A 6000-nucleotide genomic window follows, 5' to 3' on the forward strand; every position below is an offset into this window, starting at 1 on the left:
TATAATATCATATTGTATATAAATGTATATGATATTTGAATTATGAAACTAATCTCACAGTAAACTAGGTAGATTTCTGAAAATGAAGGGTTTTCAATTGTCTGTAAAGATAATCTTAAAGTCTTTTAAAGTCTGTTGTTTGCAAAAAGTCAATTTCATCACTCAAGAATGTCTACTTCTATGAAGTTCTAGAAGAGCTAAAACTAATGGATAGAGCTAAAAACCAGAGCAGTGGTTTCTTCCGAGGATAGGCATTACCTGGAAAGGGAGTGAGGGAAATTTTCAGGGGAATGGAATTATCCTGTATCTTGATAGTGTGTGGTTGCTCAGGTGCTGGTGTTTATCAAAACTGACTACACTCAGAAGGGCCCCAGTGTCCCCAAATGAGCAAGATGTTAAAGGGACCATTTTCAAAAGGATAGGCATTTCAAGAACCTGAAAATCAACCTTTTCTTAGACCCACTCTGATTTATGCCAGCCATGTCTTTATACGTGCCCTTTCAACAACACATAGACGGGCTTTCTGCTTTGCATTATGACTACAATATTTAATCTTGATAAAGATGATTTCTGATGACAAATAATGAAATATTTAAGACTGGTAAGTACATGTGCAGAAATTCTTCAGTCTTCAAAAAATCAAACCATTCTTTCCAAATAAATTTTCTCCTGCTTCTTTCTAAACTAATACATGCTCTGTGTTGACAGGGTCAAAATATCAGATCCTTTTAAAAAAGAAAGAAAAGGAAAAGAACAATCACTTATAATTTCACTACCTGGTTAAAAATTGGGGGAGACAATTCATTCCCACATTTTTCTTTGTGAATGTATACATGTTTGCATGTTTTCTTTAAAATGGAAGTTCTCTGTATTTTTTTTTCAACATGACTTTTATACATACTGAACATTTTGCAGCCAAGACTTCCCAACTGAGCAACAGAGTAGGAAAAGGAGTGAAGCCAGACTGAGGACTGCCGGGAAGGGACAAGGACACAGGACTGGCCCTTAGGCATCTCTCCATCACTCTGCCTCCCCTTGTCACGTCTGCCTCTGCAGAGGGGTCTGTGCCTCCAGGGATGGGCACCCATGGTTCTGACTGTCAGAGGAGGAAAACGCAGACTTTCTTTCATGGAATCCTGGCTGCACTGACCACAGGAAGCAAAAAGGAGCACATGGGTAGAGGGGATCCACTTGTCCACAGTGAGTTTGTAATCAGCTCTGAACTACTTATACCCTTTGTCAGGGAGATATGAGTCACTTGCTGTTATGGTCACCCGAAGGGTGATGTTTGTTTGTTTTCATCAGCAAATTGCTATCCTACTTCAGAAAAAATTTTTGTCACAAGTCAGCTTGTAGACCAAAAAAAAAGCTATAGTGACATCTAATGGTAATGCTGGGCTTCCCTGGTGCCTCAGATCGTAAAGCACCCACCTGCAATGCAATGATAATGTTAGCTACCATGTATCTATAGGGCTACTGTGTACCATGCACTGTTTCAAGAACTTTACCTACACTAAACCTTTCAGTATAAATTGTTCAAGGCCATCTGTTAGGGATAACTCCCTGTCAATCCAGTATACCTTTTTTCCTTTAAAAATGAAACCTTATTAAAAAAAAAAAAAAAGCTTATCAAATAACAGCAGAACTATTCTCTAAAAACTGCTTTTATTCTTATGTATTTTAGGGAAAGATAATATAGGTTGGTGCCATCTTCTGCCAGATGTCTATTGTTACCAACTACTTCCTGGGTTTTTTCCTACTTTGTTCTCTGTAAATCTGTCCTTAATTCTTTTTGCTTTAAAATAGATTGCCTACAGAGGGAGAAGGAGAGGGTGGGATGAATCGGGAGAAGAACACTGACATATATACACTACCGTTGTTAAAACAGATAGCTAGTGGTAAGCTGCTATGCAGCACAGGGAGCTAAGTTCAGTGTTCTGTGATGACCTAAAGGGGTGGGGTTGCGGGAGGGAGGTTGAAAGGGAGGAAGGCTTAAGAGGGAGGGGATACATGTATATATGGCGATTCATATTGTTGTATAGCGAAAATTAACACAACACTGTAAAGCAATTATTTTCCAATAAAAAATAAAAATAAACTGCCTTGAAACTTGCATGACCTGTTAACTCTGTGTTCAGACCTCCAGCTCAGGTGACTCTCTGCACCCACTGTCCCCTCCCAGCCCTATAAGCCTGCCTGGGATTACTGTGCCTGCAAGGATCTCATTTGGCCTGGGCTGGGCTTGGACAAGACTTCCCTGATGGACAAGGACCCCTGAATAGCTCCACTGGTCAGTGTGGCTTCTAAAGGGTCCCTCAGCCCTTTTGTTTTTCACTTGACAATGAACGGGAAAGTTTTTACTTAGTGAGTCCTTTCTCTCCAAAGAATATAAACATTCTGCCACAGACTTAGTCTTATCATGTTTCAATTGAGAAGGAACTTCAGTTGGGAGTCAGCTAACCCAAGGATTTCCTGTTATTGATAGTAGTGTAATACAAACTTGTTTTTTATTTTATAACCATCTTATTTCCTAAACAAATCCTTCTTTGCTGCAAGTAAGTACCATGAAATAGAAAGAGAACCCCTCAAAGTGCAAGCTGGAGGACAATCGCAGAATTTAACCCTGAAATTTGTATTAATACTAAAAATGGTTATACATTGCAGTATACAAAAAGACCACAAGGTGGCATCATTTCCCAGATTAAAACTGACCTTCCCGGTTCTAAATACTTCAGTTTTTCTGCTTTACTGGGTGAGATTTCAGTTTTATTTATTTTATTTTGCCAGTTAAAAAATGGAAAGAGCAATAATTCAGTAACTCCTCTATCTGTAACAGCAAGGGAAATTTCCAAGTTATTTCATCATATTTTAAAGCAAAATCTACTTTTTCTAATTATAAAATAACAATTTCAGAAAAATTGGAAAATATAGAAGCACACATATTTATGTTTCAGGATAATATGGTATATAAAACCTAGTAAATTGCTTCTTCAGGTAATAATATGATACACAATTTATATCTGTAAATATTTCCCAAGAATATTATTGAGTACATACTCAATTAGTTTACAGTATTCATGGATCATTATTATTCTAAAAAAATTGTTTCTTATTGGATAAATATTGGATATATAAGGATGTTTCCTGTATAGGTGTTTGTAAATCTCTGATTTGCTTCTTAGGATACATTTCGATAAGTCTGAAAGTGTGAACATTTTCTAGGCTTTTGCTAAATATTGTCTAAGAATGATTTGCTTGTTTTTACCCATTTACCTGGTCTTTTCCAATGGTGCAGTGGTGAAGAATCCGCCTACCAATGCAAAAGATGCCAGAGATGTGGGTTTGATCTCTGGGTTGTGAAGATCCTCTAGAGAAGGAAATGGCAATTCACTCCAGTATTCTTCCCTGGAAAATCCCATGGAAAGAGAGGAGCCTGGCAGGCTACAGTCCTTAGTCCTGACGGCTGCAAAAGAGTCAGACAGGACTTAATTAAACAGCAATCCATTATCTAGTACCGTGTGTGTGTGTGCGTGTGTGTGTGTGTGCCTGCGTGTATTAATTTATTCAATTAATTTTGTTAAATCTGCAGTTGTAAATATTTGTAAGTCTTTTAATGCATATAGTCTAGGAATGATTTGTATATACATCTATATATCTATATCTATACCACCACAGAAGATATTAAGAGGTGGCAAGAATACACAGAAGAACTGTACAAAAAAGATCTTCACGACCCAGTTAATCACAATGGTGTGATCACTCACCTAGAGCCAGACATCCTGGAATGTGAAGTCAAGTGGGCCTTAGAAAGCATCACTACGAACAAAGCTAGTGGAGGTGATGGAATTCCAGTTGAGCTGTTTCAAATCCTAAAAGATGATGCTGTGAAAGTGCTGCACTCAATATGTCAGCAAATTTGGAAAACTCAGCAGTGGCCACAGGACTGGAAAAGGTCAGTTTTCATTCCAATCCCAAAGAATGCTCAAACTACTGCACAATTGCACTCATCTCACACGCTAGTAAAGTAATGCTCAAAATTCTCCAAGCCAGGCTTCAGCAATTCATGAACCATGAACTTCCAGAGGTTCAAGCTGGTTTTAGAAAAGGCAGAGGAACCAGAGATGAAATTGCCAACATCCGCTGGATCATCGAAAAAGCAAGAGAGTTCCAGAAAAGCATCTATTTCTGCTTTATTGACTAGGCCAAAGCCTTTGAATGTGTGGATCACAGTAAACTGGACAATTCTGAAAGAGATAGAAATACCAGACCACCTGATCTGCCTCTTGAGAAACCTGTATGCAGGTCAGGAAGCAACAATTAGAACTGGACATGGAACAACAGACTGGTTCCAAAGAGGAAAAGGAGTACGTCAAGGCTGTATATTGTCACTCTGCTTATTTAATGCAGAGTACATCATGAGAAACGCTGGGCTGAAAGAAGCACAAGCTGGAATCAAGATTGCCTGGAGAAATATCAATAGCCTCAGATATGCAGATGACATCACCCTTATGGCAGAAAGTGAAGAGGAACTAAAAAGCCTCTTGATGAAAGTGAAAGAGGAGAGTGAAAAAGTTGGCTTAAAGCTCAACATTCAGAAAACTAAGATCATGGCATCTGGTCCCATCACTTCATGCGAAATAGGTGGGGAAACAGTGTCAGATTTTATTTTTTGGGGTTCCAAAATCACTGCAGATGGTGATTGTAGCCATGAAATTAAAAGATGCTTACTCCTTGGAAGGAAAGTGATGACCAACCTAGATAGCATATTAAAAAGCAGAGACATTACTTTGTCAACAAAGATCTGTCCAGTCAAGGCTATGGTTTTTCCAGTGGTCATGTATGGATGTGAGAGTTAGACTGTGAAGAAAGCTGAGCACTGAAGAATTGATGCTTTTGAACTGTGGTGTTGGAGAAGACTCTTGAGAGTCCCTTGGACTGCAAGGAGATCCAACCAGTCCATTCTAAAGGAGATCGGTCCTGGCTGTTCATTGGAAGGACTGATGCTGAAGCTGAAACTCCAGTACTTTGGCCATGTCATGAGAAGAGTTGACTCATTGGAAAAGACCGTGATGCTGGGAGGGATTGGGGCCAGGAGGAGAAGTGGACAACAGAGGATGAGATGGCTGGATGGCATCACCAACTCAATGGACATGAGTTTGAGTAAACTCCGGGAATTGGTGATAGACAGAGAGGCCTGGCGTGCTGCGATTCATGGGGTCGCAAAGAGTCGGACACGACTCAGCAACTGAACTGAACGATACAACCACAAAATTAAAATAGCACTTACCTACTTTTATTAAGTAGGGTGGATATGTAATCATTTATCCATTCATTTTTTATCTATTAATTTAATTCGTGTGTGGTTGAGAGAGAGAGAGAGAGAGAGAGAGAGAGTGTGTGTGTGTGTGTGTGTGTGTGTGTGTGTTAGTTGCTCAGTCATGTGACTCTTTCAATCCCATGGACTGTAGCCTCCAGGTTTCTTTGTCCATGGAATTCTCCAGGTGATAATACTATAGTGTGTGTGTGTGTGTGTGTGTGTACATTTTCTTGACATGTCAATGTGTTTCTTACTGAAAGTGATAGGAAAAAAAATGTTTTAAACCCCAAACATGTGGATACTGAGCACCAAAATTGCTACCAGAGCTCTGTTATACATTGTTCCTCTGTTCAGGGACCCTAGAGAACAAGAAGTCTTCCAGTTTCATTTTATTGATAAGGAAACTAGGGCCACAGAGGAAAGCAATTTCCCCAAAGATGAGGGCAGAAGCCAGACCCAACAAAACAAAAAGGCAGCCTACTAAGTTGGAGAAAATATCTGCAAATTATATATCTGTTAAGTGGTTAATATTAAAAATATATAAATATTTAATTTATATTATATAAGCATTATATATATTAATATTTAATTTAATATATAAATAGCAAATATGTATGTTGCTATCACATAACTCGACAGCAAAAAAACCCAAACAATGCAATTAAAAGTGGGCAGAGGATCTG

The sequence above is a fragment of the Dama dama genome, chromosome 15 (assembly GCF_033118175.1).
Source record: "Dama dama isolate Ldn47 chromosome 15, ASM3311817v1, whole genome shotgun sequence".
NCBI lineage: Eukaryota > Metazoa > Chordata > Mammalia > Artiodactyla > Cervidae > Dama > Dama dama.